Source organism: Macaca mulatta, chromosome 6 (assembly GCF_049350105.2).
Source record: "Macaca mulatta isolate MMU2019108-1 chromosome 6, T2T-MMU8v2.0, whole genome shotgun sequence".
Lineage (NCBI taxonomy): Eukaryota > Metazoa > Chordata > Mammalia > Primates > Cercopithecidae > Macaca > Macaca mulatta.
Genome location: NC_133411.1, coordinates 44,393,969 through 44,410,587, shown reverse-complemented (window position 1 = coordinate 44,410,587; position 16,619 = coordinate 44,393,969). Strand labels below are relative to the sequence as shown.

At 44.8% G+C, this 16,619-nt stretch overlaps 1 protein-coding gene and 1 pseudogene across 5 annotated transcripts in view; both read right to left on the bottom strand.

Annotated features, from left to right (window-relative positions):
• The window catches only part of NIM1K (NIM1 serine/threonine protein kinase), a 94,202-nt gene extending 77,953 nt beyond the window's left edge, over positions 1-16,249 (bottom strand). For all 5 annotated transcript variants that reach the window (XM_078003858.1, XM_028849135.2, XM_078003857.1 and 2 more), the window contains exon 1: positions 15,905-16,249. The gene's annotated coding sequence lies outside the window, so the exon portion shown is untranslated. The remainder of the gene's footprint in view (positions 1-15,904) is intronic.
• On the bottom strand, positions 1,241-2,526 carry LOC106992443 (spermine synthase pseudogene; annotated as a pseudogene).
• Positions 16,250-16,619: the final 370 nt, after the last annotated feature.

Genomic DNA, 16,619 nt, shown 5'->3' with positions numbered 1-16,619 from the left:
TGAGACGTAATTCCTGTTCTGTTTTCAAGACCTTCTTTGCACTTCTCAATTTCTCCAAGTAGTTCTGGAAATGTACACACCCACGCACTTGCCTTTGCCCAAGTTCCTGCTCCTTGCCTTCTTTATGTTTACTCTTCCCTAGGGGAGCCAAAACCAACACTAATTAGCAGTGAATTCAATCTCACCTCTAGGATACTAAACGGTCAGTGTTTACCCAGGATTCCAACCATCTCTAGTCCCTTTCCCCCCAAGATCAAAGACTTGCTGTTAAATATCCAGCCTTGAAGGAAAGTTCTGAGAGCTGCTTCAACTATAACATTTATTCCTTAAATTTTATCTCCCCTATCATAACGTATCCTTTCATGCCCATGTGGCTTTACATACCCAGTTTTCCCTTACTGGAACACACTTGCTCTTTTCTTTTTCTTTTTCTTTTTCTTTTTTTTGAGACAGAGTCTCACTCTGTCACCCAGGCTGGAATGCAGTGGCGTGATCTCAGCCCACTGCAACCTCCGCTTCCCGGTTCAAGCTATTCTCCTGCCTCAGCCCCCCAAGTAGCTGGGACTACAGGTGCCTGCCACCAGGCTCGGCTAATTTTTGTATTTTTAATAGAGACGGGGTTTCGCTATATTGCTCAGGCTGGTCTCGAACTCCTGACCTTGTGATCTGCCTGCCTCGGCCTCCCAAAGTGCTGGGATTACAGGCGTGAGCCACTGCACCCAACCACACTTGCTTTTCTCTTTTTTTCTTTTTCTTTTTTGTAATTTTAATTGAAGCAATTCTTATTCATTTTTTTAACTTTCTCTTGAAAGCACCAAATTTTAATATCTAAGTCAACTTTTGGGGAAAGAAACATCATCAAGATCTTTCCTTCAGCACAAAACAACGATGTTCATTCCTCCTAATATCTAAACTGAAGATCTACCAAAACAAAAACAAAAACAAAAGCCCACAGAGAAATAAAAAGGAACAAAAATCACATTCCGGGAAGGGTCAGTGCATTTAGCAGTCTTCGCTGTGCTGTCTAACCATCCTTCAGCCGACTTTCAAAAAAATAACACCCTAAGCTCATCAAAATACAGATTTCCCATTTGCTTTTTTAAATTAAAAATAATAATTAAAAAAAAGGAAAACTTTGAGGAATTCACAATCAATTACCTGACTCATTTTGATGTCATGTACAACATATGGCAGTCAGGAAGGCCATTTGCAGCACATGTGATTTAGGGGCTATTCATCTTCAAGGTTTAGCTTTCTTTCAATGAGTGTAAAATACCCACAATTCCAAGTACGAAGGGACACAGACGATCTCCTTTGAGAATTCCACAGGACAATACAGGCGCCCCAGCTGTTCTTCATAGAGTGACAGCGCTTCTGTCAGATTGACACATTTCCCCTGTGTAAAGTACTTCCCATCCTGTTTCAATACTTTCATTGAGAGGTCAAGAATCAGTCTGGGAAACTCCCATGTGGAATCTTCTTCTGGAGACATGGAGATTGGAGCAGCTGTCAAATCATTAATCACATAATAAGATTATCTCCCTTCTTTGGCGTACTTCTTCAGTACCGGAATACAGTCTTCTATTAGAACCTGATAGCATCCTCCTTTAAGATTGTCTAAGACATCGCCACACGTTTTTCACATATACTTCTTACATCCATTGATCACCATTTGGTCAAGCTTTACCATAGTGACCATCTTTGGTTTTAGTTTGACTATTTCACACAATATGCCCCCGCGTTTGTCTCCCAGAATGAGTACATCTTTGCCAGTGTAGTCTTCTTTGCCACTGCCCATGATGGCCCAGGTATATAACAAATCACTCTCTGGTAAATTAACATCACCACTCAGAATGAGAATATTTGCAAACTGCTTCGAGTGTAGAATTTTTATATTTTGATAAGATGAATCTTCATCATATACCACCTCAATCTATGTCGTATTCAACCAGGCGCCCATCGGCAATGGGCCAATATCTGTTGATGGCTCCTCCTCCAACTATGGGTGGTAATCGCTTTATCCGCCCAGTACAGTCCTGACTCAATTCTTTCATTCTTTCTTCTACTTTGTTCAAAATACTGTTGATCTCTTCTTTGCCTTGCGCGTCACCATCGTAACTCTGAAGGTCCAGCAACACAATCCATGTAGGTAAATTCTCAAATTGGCAAAGCTGCTGTTCTTGTTTGTGCAGGTTGCTAAATAGCCATGGTCCTTCCAGGTGTGCACCAACTCCGCCATCCCCCGATTCTGGAAAATGGACTGGAGGCTTTTTAGAATGGTCTCACCACCAGCTTTGGCGCCAAGCATGAAGTCAAGCCTGCTGTGCTGCTGCCTTAGTGAGGCCTGGGGGAGTGGCCTGTTACACAGGCTAGTCTTGAACTCCTGAGCCTCCCAAAATACTGGGACTACAGGCATAGAGCCACCCCGCCAGGTGGTATTTTCTTTTCTCTACTTACCCAGAGTTAATTGCTCCATCTCAGTATTTCCACTGAACTCTGCTCACACTTTGAACTGACAGAGTATAAATTTACATTCTCATTACGTTTAGCCTTTCTAAGACTGACCTTCTGCTGCTTATTTATCTTCATATCTTCAATATTCCCTAGTATGTAGTGCTAGGATATGGTAGGCACCAAATAAATATTAGTAGTAAACAACAAGCAGGCCGGGTGTGAAGGCTTATGCCTGTAACCTCAGCACTTTGGGAGGCCGAGGCGGGCGGATCACGAGGTCAGGAGATCAAGACCCATCCTGGCTAACACAGTGAAACCCCGTCTCTACTAAAAATACAAAAAATTAGCCAGGCGTGGTGGTGGGCACCTGTAGTCCCAGCTACTCGGGAGGCTGAGGCAGGAGAATGGTGTGAACCCAGGAGGCGGACCTTGCAGTGAGCCAAGATCGCACACTGCACTCCAGCCTGGGCGACACAGCGAGACTCTGTCTCAAAAAAAAAAAAAAAATACAAAACAAAAACAAGCAAACAAGAAGTAAAACGTAATTTATGAAAGGTGATATACTGTAAACCACAAAGCAATAGCACCTTTTGAAGGACATTTGAAAGTAGTCATTTTTTTTAATTTGTATTTTTTGTAGAAATAGAGTCTCGCTATGTTGCCCAGGCTGGTTTGACTCCTGGGATCCAGTGTTCCCCCCTACCTTGGCCTCACAAAGTACTGAGATTATAAGCATGAGCCACCATACCCAGCTGGAAGTAGCCATTCTTTTAGTTGGTGTTAGAGTAGTGTTACTAGCATTTTATTCAATGTAACAGGGAAAGTATACTAAAAGCTACTTTTATTAAGCACTTACTATACACCAGACATTGTGCTGCATATGCTTATGTGACTAATTTAACCATTACAACAAACTCTATAAGATAGATACTAAAATTCTCACTACCTTGATGAGATTACTAAAGAGGATGAGACATTTGTCAAAACTCAGAGAGCAGTGAGTGACAAGGCCAGTCTGGGGTCCAGTTTCACCCAATTCCACTTGCTGCCTCCCTCTGGTGTGTAGTGGAACCTAACACTACGAAACAGGCCACTGCCATGAAGTCCAGCATCAGCCTGGGATGGCAAAAGTCAGTGATAGTAGCAAGAGCAGGCAGGAGAATTAGAAAGGAAGATTCTTTGACGTGCCTTGTTTTTGTTTTTTTGTTTGTGTTTGTTTGAGACAGGGTCTCCCTCTGTCACCTAGGCTGGAGTTCAGTGGTGCAATCACAGCTCACTGCAGCCTCGACCACCCGGGCTCCAGAGATCCTCCCACCTCAGTCTCCCAAGTAGCTGGAACTACAGGCGAGCAGCACCTTACCCGGCTAAATTCTGTATATTTGATTTTGCCATGTTGCTTACGTTGATCTTAAACTCCTGGGCTTAAGCAATCCACTCGCCTTGACCTCCCAAAGTGCTGGGATTGCAGGCGTGAGTCACCACACCCAGCTGTGACCTTTTTTTTTTTTTGAGATAGAGTCTCTTTCTGTTGCCCAGGTTGGACTGCAGTGGCACCATCTCTGCTCACTGCAACCTCCACCTCCTGGGTTCAATCGATTCTTGTTCCTCAGCCTCCCAAGTCGCTGGGATTATAGGGACCCACCACCACGCCCGCCTAACTTTTTGTATTTTTTAGTAGAGACGGGATTTCACCAAGTTGGCCAGGCTGGTCTTGAACGCCTGACCTTAGGTGATCCACCCGCCTCAGCCTCCCAAAGCACTGGGATTACAGGCGTGAGTCACTGCACCTGCCCTGTGCCTTGTTTTTGAATTAACCATTGGAACTATCAGGCTGGGCGTGGTGGTTCACACCTGTAATCCCAGCACTTTGAGGGGCAAAGGCGGGTGAATCACTTGAGGTTAGGAGTTCGAGACCAGCCTGGCCAATATGGTGAAACCCTGTTTCTACTAAAAATACAAAAATTAGCCAGGCGTGGTGGCGTGTGCCTGTAATCCTACTCGGGAGGCTGAGGCAGGAGAATCTCTTGAACCCTCCGGGAGGCAGAGGTTGCAGTGAGCTGAGATTGAGCCACCACACTCCAGCCTGGGCCACAGAGTGAGACTCCGTCTCCAAAAAAAAAAAAAAAAAAAGCCATTGGAACTATCAGTGATAGCAAATACACAAATTACACCACTTTTTTTTTTTTTTTTTGAGATGGAGTTTCGCTCTTCTTGCCCAGGCTGGAATACAGTGTCAAGATCTCAGCTCACTGCAACCTCTGCTTTCTGGGTGCCACTGCACTCCAGCCTGGGTGACAGAGCGAGACTTCATCTCCAAAAAAAAAAAAAAGGAAAAGAAGTATAAACATGTCAGGGATTGCACTTTTTTTTTTTCTTGAGAGTTTTGCTCTTGTTGCCCAGGCTGGAGTACAATGGCGTGACGTTGGCTCACTGCAACCTCCGCCTCCCCAGCTCAAGCAATTCTCCTGCCTCAGCCTCCCGAATAGCTAGGATTATAGGCGCCTGCCACCATGCCCAGCTAATTTTTGTATTTCTAGTAGAAACAGGGTTTCACCATGTTGGCCAGGCTGGTCTTGAACTCCTGACCTCAAGTGATCCGCCCACCTTAGCCTCCCAAAGTGCTGGGATTACAGGCATGAGCCACTGTGCCCAGCCAAAGGAAGGATTTTTTTATGGAAAGTTGAGACTAGCTCTGGTAATGTCACCATAGTTCAATAAAGAAACCCCACAGATTAGTATATTAGTATACTAGTAAAAATACTATTGTTAAAAGAAAAACCTTAGCCAAATTAAGTTTAGCAGAGTTTAGCTGAGCAAACAATTATTCATGAATTGGGCAGCCTCCCAAGCCAGAGTAGGCTCAGAGACTCCAGCATAGCCAAGTGGTGGAAGATTTATGGACAGAAAAACAAAAGTGATGCACAGAAAATGGAAGTGAGGTACAAAAACAGCCGGATTGGTCACAGTTCAACATTTGCCTTATTTGAACACGGTTTGACTAAGTTGGCCACCTTTCATTGGCCAAAACTCAGTGACTGGCACAAGAGTAGGCTTCAGTCCATTAACAAGTGCATTTAGGTTATAGTTCACCATGTTCAGATAAACTTTTAGGCCAAACTTAAAATATGTAGGGAGGCAGCTTTAGGCTGAACTTGATTTAACACTATAGATATCCTAAAATGTTAACAGCGGTAGCATAAATTTAATCCTAGAGCAATAAGAATTGCTCTTCTGGGAACTGAGTGGAGCCTAGGAGGGAGGTTTCTTGTGCAGCTGCTAAGTAGTGAAGGAGTTATGGCGGGGCGGTGGGGTTGCGGGGATAGTGGGAGGTGGTTAGGAGCAAAACTAAAGGCTGCCAACAAACATTCCAGCAGAAGCAAAATAATCATCGAAAAGCTGAAGCTGAAGAGCAACCAGCAATAGACTGTGTCCAGATGATGAGTACTGTGAGGCGCCATTGAAAATCTCAGGACATGGAGCCAGCAGCAGGTAAGCTGAGCATGGCAGTGAAGCTTTCTAGGGACTACTGCTCTGCCATTTGAACCGGGTATGTTGTGAGGTTATTGAATATTGTAAAATAGCTCAAAACTCAGAATAAAACAAGTATTTTTATCCCTTGTCAGTCTTTCCTCCTTCCAACCCATCCAGCACACCCGTTTTCACACTGACTTTTCTGCAATCCTGCTTAGTAAATGGCAAAAACAAATGGCAATTTACTTAGCCGGATATGAGGCACTTCAGGGTCTTATCTCAGTTTTCCTCTGCAATCTTACTTCTTAATACTTCACTGAACCAAATTAACCTGAGGCTCCAAGCCGACTGGCTAATTCAGTTTCCCTTGATTACCCAAGCACACTAAGGGACTTTTAGGAGTCCACTGGGGAGGGACTTGTAGGATTTTTCAGTCTCGCATTTTGTATTGGAATAAACAGACCCAGAGGGGTTAAGAGACTTACTAGTTAGTGGCAGGGATGAGACTAGAACCAAATTTCTTTACTTTGTCTCTTTCAGCTATATCAGCTCACCAACCAGCCTAACAGAAGGAATAAATATCTAAAACAAATATAATCCTAGTACTTTGGGAGGCCAAGGAGAAAGGATCGCTTGAGCCCAGGGGTTTGAGGCTACAGTGAATTATGCCCATGCCACTGCACTCCAGTCTGCATGACAGAGGGAGATCCTGTTTCTGAAAAATAAAAATAAAAAACATTGGGGGGGCCGGGCGCGGTGGCTCAAGCCTGTAATCCCAGCACTTTGGGAGGCCGAGGCGGGCGGATCACAAGGTCAGGAGATCGAGACCACAGTGAAACCCCGTCTCTACTAAAAATACAAAAAAAAATTAGCCGGGCGCGGTGGCGGGCGCCTGTAGTCCCAGCTACTCAGGAGGCTGAGGCAGGAGAATGGCGGGAACCCGGGAGGCGGAGCTTGCAGTGAGTCGAGATCGCGCCACTGCACTCCAGTCTGGGCAACAGCGTGAGACTCCGTCTCAAAAAAAAAAAAAACAAAAACAAACAAAAACAAACAAACAAAAAAAACATTGGGGGGATTTAAAAGTCAAGCTAAGAAAAAAAATTAATGACCATAAATGTTTTCCTTTAATCTCAACTCAAAAGAAAATTTGGAAGTTGCAAATATTTTCTCTTGATAGAGGAGGATTTATTACCAAATATCTCAAGGTCACAATCTACTATAGGCTCAAGACAATAATTTAGAAAAATATTTTTCTTTTTTTTCTGAGAGGGAGTCTCGCTCTGTCACCAGGCTGGAGTGCAGTGGCGTGATCTCGGCTCACTGCAACCTCCGCCTCTCGGGTTCAAGTGATTCTCCTGCCTCAGCCTCCTGAGTAGCTGGGACTACAGGTGCACACCACCATGCCCAGCTAATTTTTGTATTTTCAGTAGAGATGGGGTTTCACCATGTTGGCCAGGATGGTCTCAATCTCTTGACCTCATCATCCACCCACCTCAGCCTCACCACGCCCGGCCAGAAAAATATCTTTTCTTCTCACATGTTAAACTTTTGTAGTAGGTTTTGTAATAGTAAAAAAAAAAAAAAAAAATTTGGCTTCACAAATATGAACGGCTGTTTTATTTTGTGTCATCAGTTCCAAGAATGCTCTTAGACCCAATCATATCTTAGCATTGTACTTCATATTACAAAGTGTTCATCATTCAAACAAAGGCAGCATGAAAACTTTGTTGTTAGTCTTCAAAGAAAAGCCCCTGGCTTGAGACGGAGTCTCGCTCTGTTGCCCAGTCTGAAGTGTAGTGGCACCATCTCGGCTCAATGCAACCTCTGCCGCCCAGGCTCAAGCAATTCTTCTGTCTCAGCCTCTGAAGTAGCTGGGATTACAGGAGCCTGCCACTGTGCCCGGCTAATTTTTGTAGTTTTTAGTAGAGACAGGGTTTCACCATCTTGGCCAGGCTGGTCTTGAACTCCTGATCTCGTGATCCACCTGCCTTGGCCTCCCAAAGTGCTGGGATTATAGGCTTGAGCCACCGTGCCCAGCCACTTTTGCATATTTTAAACTGTGTCCAACCCAGTTACTTCTCTCGCCTTGGTGTTACACCTTCCCCATATATTTCCTCTCCATCCAGACCAGCTGACCTCAACTCTTTGTCAACTCATACTCATTTCTCTCCCTTGTAAACTCAGTGTACCTCCTGCCTGTACCATACAGGCAATCACCGCATGTAAACTTGACTTGTTGTGTATCTTACAATTGTGTTCTAGCTGTCTTTTTAATAACTACTATTTAATGAGAGCCTACAATAAATAGCAAGTGCTCAATAAGAAGGGTGAACATAGAATCTGTCATTCAAACCAAGACACCTCTGAGAATAGGTGCTATTAATAATTGCACTAGGACGGCTGGGTGCAGTGGCTCAGGCCTGTATCCCAGCACTTTGGGAGGCCAAGGTGGGGAGATTACCTGATGTCGGGAGTTCAAGACCAGCCTGACCAAGAAACTTGGTCTACTAAAAATACAAAATTAGCTGTGCATGCGTGATGGCACATGCCTGTAATCCCAGCTACTCAGGAGGCTGAGGTAGGAGAACCACTTGAACCCAGGAGGCAGAGGTTGCAGTGAGCCAAGATTGCGCCATTGCACTCCAGCCTGGGCATCAAGAGCAAAACTCCATCTCGAAAAATAATAATAATAATAATCACACTAGGACAACAGGTGTAATTCAGGGTTGCACTGACAAACTGGGACATATGGCCACCCTATCAATAAATGATAGTGTGACAGACATCACTGCAGGCTGGTTCACTTAACATCACTACTAACTCTTCTCCTTTCTTTACCTTCTGTTATAGTACTGGCGATCCCAGTTTCCCCTTCTCCCTCAATGATAGGGATAGGTCTGAGACACAGTTTCGGCCAGTAAGACGTTAGTTTGGTGTTTCTGATAATTAGTGCTTTCCTGTTGAAAGGGGATAGTTGCAGCTAGAGCAGCTTATTTCATTTTCTTCCTATGTGGAACTTACAGAGAAGTAGTAGCCACCTAGAGACCATGAAGTGATAAATATGAGGGCAAAGGATGGACAGCAGAACAGAAAGATAGGAATAAACTAGGTCTCTGATGGCAGCTAAAACAAAGTTATTAATTGCTTATCTAGACCTCTTCTTTTGCAAGAAAAATAAACTTCTAGCTAAGCAGGAAGATTTTTTTAGTTAATTGCAGCCCAAAGCATTCCTAACTTAGAAGAATAATCATTATTTCATTTCAACTACTTTATACATATATATATATTAGTAGAGATGGCATTTCATTTATAGATATATACATTTTTCATATATATATACACACACACACACACATTTTTTTGAGACAGAGTTTCACTCTTGCTGCCCAGGCTGGAGTGCAATGGCACAATCTCAGCTCACTGCAACCTCTGCCTCCCAGGTTCAAGTGATTCTCCTGCCTTAGCTTCCCAAATACCTGGGATTACAGCCATGTGCCACCACGCCCAGCTAATTTTGTATCTTTAGTAGAACAGGGTTCTACTCCATGTTGGTCAGGCTGGTCTCGAACTCCTGACCTCAGGTGATCCTCCCGCCTTGGCCTCCCAAAGTGCTGGGATTACAGGTGTGAGCCACCATCCGTGGCCCTTTATACATATTTTTTAAAATCTTTACAACAGCCCTAAAAGGTGCCTGCTATTATCCTCATTTTTCAGATGAAGAAACTAAACTTCAAAAGGGCTTGGTAATTTGTCCAAAGCCATATAGGCAATTAACATCCAAGTTTAATTTCAAGCCCAAGCCTGTCTGATCTCAGAGTCTGTGCCTCACACACAACAGATGAGGCTGCTTCACCTTGTCTCATGAGCAGGAGCTGTGTGTGCCACAGGCAATCTCCCCTGAACAGATGCTGCTAGAAAGTAGGAGGGTAAGAAACAGATCATGGTCTGAAAATGGTTAAAAAAGAATATGAAGTGGGCTGGAAAGGTGTGACTTTTAAGTAACCATTAGTTAATAAAGTCTGCTCTTTTTTTTTAAGTTCAAGTAATCATTGTTGAAAATAAAAGGCAATAAAAATAAAGACAGTTTTCACTATAGAAAGAGAGAAAGAGAAAGAGAGGAAGGAAGGAAGGAAGGAAGGAAGGAAGGAAGGAAGGAAGGAAGGAAGGAAGGAAGGAAGGAAGGAAGGAAGGAAGGAAGGAAGGGGAAGAAGGAAGGAAGGAAAGAGGGAGGGAGGGAGGGAGGGAAGGAAGGAAGGAAGGAAGGAAGGAAGGAAGGAAGGAAGGAAGGAAGGAAGGAAGGAAGAAATTTTATTGGCCAGGTGCGGGTGTAGAGCAAGGCTCCTCCGTCAGAAAAGGAAAAAAAAAAAAAAGGAAAGAAAAGAAATAGATCATGTTTTACCCCTACTTCCTTGCCCTCACCCCTACTCTAAGCAATGTGAGGTTGCTACCCCTCTTACTCTACTATGGAATACTCCTTCAATATCAAGATGAAGTGTTCAGTTCAACAAACATTATTTTTAAGCTCCGTCCTCCATGTTTAAGTGTACAAGTTACTCCCAGGAACAATGTAGATATAACTAAATCTACAGCCAGTGGGGCAAGGTAGATGCATAAACAGATCATCTAAATATAATGGCCAAAGGCTAAACTAGAGATAGGTGCAGACAGGGTGGGGCCCAAAAGAGAACATCTGGAAGGAGATGAGGCCTGAAGGAATTTGCAGGTATGATTAAGCAAGTACTGAAAGAGAAATGTAGGTCAGGGAAATGGTAAAATGGGAGAGGGGGTATGGAGTATGGATCATGGAAACTGAGGCAGTATAAAGGGTGCAAAAATCAGTACCTCTGTGTTCCATAGGAGCTCAAGGGCTGGTGCTGTTGATTACATCTGAGGGAGTATTTGGCTACATTTCAAATTTCCAAAAAGTTTAAAAGGCTCTTTAAAAATCTTCATGATTAAAAATGACTAAGGTATATTTTATTAGCCAAGAATAGAACTAATTTGGCCAGGCATGGTGGCTCACGCCTGTAATCCCAGCACTTTGGGAGGCCAAGGCAGAAGGATGGCTTGAGGCCAGGAGTTCAAGACTAGCCTGGGCAACATAGAGAGCCCCCCACCCCACAACTCTACAAAAATAATAAACTTAGCTAGACATGATGGTTCATGCCTGTAGTCCCAGGTACTCTGGAGTCTGAAATGAGAGGATCACTTGTGCCCAGAAGTTCTAGGCCGCAGTGAGCTATGATTGTACCACTGCACTGTAGTCTGGGTGAGTGAGATCCTGTTTCTAAAAAAAAAATAAATAAAAATAAATAAATAAGTCAATAGATTCTGTCCAAAATTGATAAATCAAGAACCAGTGGCCAGGCATGGTGGGTCACGCTTATAATCCCAGCACTTTGGAGGCCAAAGTGAGAGGATTGCTTGAGCCCAGGAGTTTGAGACCAGCCTAGGCAACATAGTGAGACCTTGTCTCTACCAAAAAAAAAAAAAAAAAAAAGCTGGGCATGGCCATGGTAGCGTGCACTTACAGTGCCACCTTCTCAAGAGGTTGAGGGGGAAGGATTGCTTGAACTCAGGAATTTAAGGCTGCAGTGAGCCATGATCACACCACTGTACTCTACCCTGGGCAATGGTGTGAGACCCTGTCTCAAGAAAAACAAAAACAAAAACAAAACAAAACAACAACAACAAAAAACAGCAACATAAGTTAATTATTCGGACATAGGGAGGTAAGTGATCAAACAGCCAAGAGTTCAAAATGATTGCCTCTGGAGACTGGGACTGTGGTTTTAGTTATAAGCTTTTAATATACTCTCATAAAATTAGGTGAAAGCATTATGACGATAACAATTTAAATAATTTTTTAAAGTAAAAAGAAAAATTTCCAATGCAATTATGTAATCAAATGTATCCATATATTATCCCAACTAGATAATTCCAACAAATAGAGATGCAGAAAGCTTCTTGGTGGCCTTAGAATTAGGGAGAAAAGGTCTAATGAGCAGCTAGTTCGGGAGACCTGAAAAGAAAGCTGCCTCAGCCCACACCACTTGGACGGGTGGCAGGGAGTCAGAACAAATTAAGATCTGCCACTAAGGCCTCCCAAGTCACACGATTTTGCTAAATAGGGTACTTACTGCTTTCTGGAAAACTATCAATGTTCTCTGTGGAAGATGAAGAGTGGAGTTCTTTTTAGTTTCCTCTTCTGCAATTTGGTTTTTCTTCTGTGCAACCCTCTTTACACTTGATGTTTTCGCTTTTACTTTCTTTCTATTAATCTGCTTTCTCTTTAGTTTTTTCCCCTTAACAGTTTTATTTTGCTCTCTAATCTTAAATTCTTCCCGCTATCCACACCCTGCATTTCTCTAAGTCTTGGCTAATGCTCATATTCATAATGCTCATGTCAGGCAATTTAGATTTTTGTCTCGATTTTCCAGGTGGTTAGCTGAAATCCCTTTTTTTTTTTTTAAATTCAGAGTCTTTCTCTGTCTCCCAGGATGGAATGCAGTGGCATAATCACAGCTCACTGCAGCCTTGAACCTCTCAGGCGCAAGCAATTCTGCTACCTCAGTCTACCCAGTAGCTGGGACTACAGGCATGCGCCACCACACCCAGCTAATTTTTAAAAATTTTTTATAGAGACAGGGTCTCACCATGTTGCCCAGGTTGGTCTCGAACTCCTGGGCTCAAGCAGTCCTTCTGCCTCAGCCTCCTAAAGTATTGGGATTACAGGCCTGAGCTACGGCGCTGAGCTATCACTTGGCTTTTTTGTTTTTCTTCTCCTTGAAATGGAGTTTCACTCTTGTTGCCCAGGCTGGAGTGCAATGGCGTGATCTCGGCTCACCACAACCTCCACCTCCCGGGTTCAAGGGATTCTCCTGCCTCAGCCTCCCAAGTAGCTGGGATTACAGGCATGTGCCACCATGCAAGGCTAATTCTGTATTTTTTTTAGTAGAGACGGGGTTTCTCCATGTTGGTCAGGCTGGTCTCGAACTACCAACCTCAGGTGATCCACCTGCCTTGGCCTCCCAAAGTGCTGGGATTACAGGCATGATCACTTGGCTTTTGAACATAACTTGTCCATCTGTAAAACTGGTTAATATTCCTCAGGATGCTGCATAATAATGGCTAAGCTAACCTTGAAGTTCTTGAGAGAAAGTAATTTAAGAACTATGATGTGGTTAATTCAAGTTGTAGACTATTATCTTCATATGCAATTTGAATATTTTCTTCTTCTCCTGAAAATTAAAACTTCAATTCTAGAGACCTCTTTGTAGAATGACAATAGGAAATGTCAAAATACAGAATGAAACAAATTTTATCAACAGTTTGTCCCTTCAACAAGTGAAAGAAAATCAACCAATGAATTAAAGCTCTTTAATCCCTAGAGAAATACAGTGATCAGATTCAAAGAATGAAGTTGGATTTAACGTTATATTTTAATTTTTAATTTTCTCAAAATGAAACTATATATGTGACTAAAAACATTAACCTACTAAGACAAAAATCTTTGCTTTTCTTTTTTAAAAAATGTATAATAAGTCTGGCATGCACCTGTAGTCCCAGTTCCTCAGGAGTCTGAGGCGGAAAGATCTCTTGAGCCCAGGAGTTTGAGACATGACTGGGCAACATGGCAAGACCCAGTCTCTAAAAGAAAAAGAAAATAAAACTGTAAGTCTGAGGGCTTCAAACTGTCCCATCACATGCTATCAATGTTAGAATTTGAAGCTCAGAAATTGTGGATGTGTAATGAGTTATGGTTCCTTAAAGAAACCAACATTTGCGGATAAAAGTATTTGAAATGGCACCACTGTTTGCCCCAAATAAAGCCTTCTCAACTAAAAACCTAGGGTTAAACCAAGAATATAAAGGGCTCTATAACCTATCTGTAGTTATTACTGGGGAATTTAGATTTCATATAAACCTGTCTTTATTTTAAATGTACTTAGAAAAAAAGCACACACCTCAAACCAAATATCCAATCCACATTTTTTCCTAACACAGAAGGAGGCTTCTTTGAAGGTTTTTCCAGGTTTACCATTTAACAGTGGTCCAGCTAAAAATAAACCCATGAGGGTTTACTAGGCAAATTCAATGGCAAACCAAACACTAGTCCATGGGGAGTTGGATTCAGCTTTTTCCCCACTAGCCTCTCCCAGGACCCCCACCTACATTCTCCCATCTCATAATTAGAAAGCTAATTAGGTTTCCAAATGTAAATGCTAAATGGAGAGGGCGATCTGGGCTCAGGCCAGGATTCCTGGAACATCTAACACCCTGCTCTGTCCTCTGTTCCTGCAGTGAGCTGTGGGAAGAGAGCTGGGACGCATGACTATTTGGGGCCATTTAACTTGCTGGAGGGCAGTGTTTACTCTCATTTGTCTGAGCAGAAAGCTGTGTTGCACAGACTGCAAACTCTGAAAAAATAAAATTAAAAAAAAAACACAACAACATGCAATGGGATTTTAGTACTTTAAGGGAAAAAGTAAGTACATTTTCATAAACTCGGTTATTACCATGGTTACACGAGGGTACAAGAGAAGGTCCTCTGGAGAACAGTTCCTGGTTCTAGCTAGACAGCCTCTCAATAGTGCAGGGCGACTTCTTCAGTAACCATGACAACCAGAATTAGAAGTGCCGTTGCAACACTAGCAGAAACCATCTTTTGAAGCGATTCTATGAATCACATTGAATACTGATGATGCAAGCTAGTGTGATACATACTTTTCAAACATTAAAAAAAATCTTATTACCATAAACAAATAATCACCTTAGATTCCAATTTGAAATCACTTTTTTGGAATCATTTTTTTTCGTCTGGTTTTGTTTGTTTCCCTTTTGGATTCCCGCGGCCTCCATTGCAAACGCGATTTGTGTACTTTCCAAACTTGTCAGAACTGCACGGGTAAGAGCTTAGAATGTGATTCATTCGCTCTTATTTTGAAACGGGATGAGGAATGGGGTGGGGGAGGGTGGGTAGACAGAGAGCCCTCTTGTCTACTCAGGAGGACGAAAACAGGGGAGGGAAGGGAAAAAGAGAGGAGAAAGGGAGAGAGGAGGAGAAAAGAAGGGGAGAGGAGAAGGAGGAGGAAAGGAGGGAGGGAGAAGAAGGAAAAGGAGGGAAGGAAAAAACGGAAAGGAAAAAAGTGCCGATAGCAGAATCTTCGCTGCCCATGTTAGGGATAAAAGCACCTTTATTGCCTTGACTTCTCCATCTGCCCAGATGTGTCAGGCACGTAGAAGCTGGTTGGATTCGATATTTTAATGACCCGGTTGCGATCTTTTCCTGGACGTATCAAGAAGTCCTGGAGCTTCTAATATTCCTGGAGGGATATCCAGGAAGAGGAAAAGAGGCTCTTCCTTACTTCGTGCGGTCTTCCAAAAGAAGCACCTTTCGCTGGGGAGCGTCGCGGCGTGGAGTGCAATGGGAGGTTTTGTTCTCCTGGGCCACAGGCGTTAGCTGTCAGTTCCCTCCACCACCAGCACCGGCCGGCGCGCGTGGGGAGGTCACGCAGGTCCTCTGCCCTTGTAACAAACTGCAGATTTGGGCTGGTGCCTTAGGGCTCTGGTCCAGCGCACCCGCTGTGTGCACTGCTAGGCGCTAAGATGCCTTCCTTGGCTCACGTGTGGACGGGCACGCAGACACCATACAGAGACATGGGTGCCCACACGCGCGCACATAGACATGGGCGCCGCACTTGACACGGGCACACACGAGCGAGCACGCCCTTGCCCTGGCTCTAATGCCCCCTCCTCTCGCGCGTGGATCGGCCTGGGCCGGTGTGGGGGGACGCCCCAGAAAGCGCCTAACCTTCTTCTGACCCCACTTCGCAGACACCCCCCGGCAGGGCTCCCCTTCTCCTTGGGTCGCGGGGAGGAGAGGCGCCTCCTCCTCAGCCACCTAGGTTTACAGCCTATCAGAGGAAGGGTGGCGGGGTGGGGGTGCTGGCGGCGAGCCCCCCAGCCCCTCGCTTACCTTCGTGGCGAGGCCAGCTCTTGGGCTTCGCTGCACGGCCCCAGGCCAGGCGCGCGGGGTGGTTGCCGCTGGAGCAGTAGCGGTCGGTGTGTGGATGTCCCGAGGTGAGGGCGCCGCTGTCGCGCCTGAGGCTCCCGGAGCTGTCAGGGGCGGCCGACCTGACCTGCAGAGGCCCAGAGCAAACCCCGCCCTCTGGCCTAGGCCGGCTCCGCAGCGGGGACCGAGACGCCCCGCAGCGTTTCCTGAAGGACCAATCCGGAGCAGGGGACTGGCCTGGGGAAGGAGGGACAGGGGGACCGGTAGGGCACCCGGACTCTGGCCTGGACCTCGTAGGCTGGCTTCTATGGCAGCCAGGAGGGAGGGGCAAGAGGGAGGGGACGCGCGGCGCAGGGACACCCAGTGCAGTCGCTCGGGGAGGGGGGCGGTTGGGCCTGACGCAAACAGGACCCCTTCTAGAGCCTGGATGGGAGCAGCTACATGGCCGAAAGCGGGCTGACACAGCTCCCACCAACATACGCCTCGTGCCGAGCCGTTCCAGCACTTCAGCAAGGGTTTCCTTGTCCTTGGGAGACGGTGACCCAGTAATCCTCCCAACAGAAAGGGGGTTTCCAGCAAACCACTGTGACAGCTCCTCCGGGTGAGTCGGGCAGGGTTTAGGTTCTGCAGAAAGAAGTGCTAATGCCACCCTCCGCCTGGATTCCTGGCATACATCAGG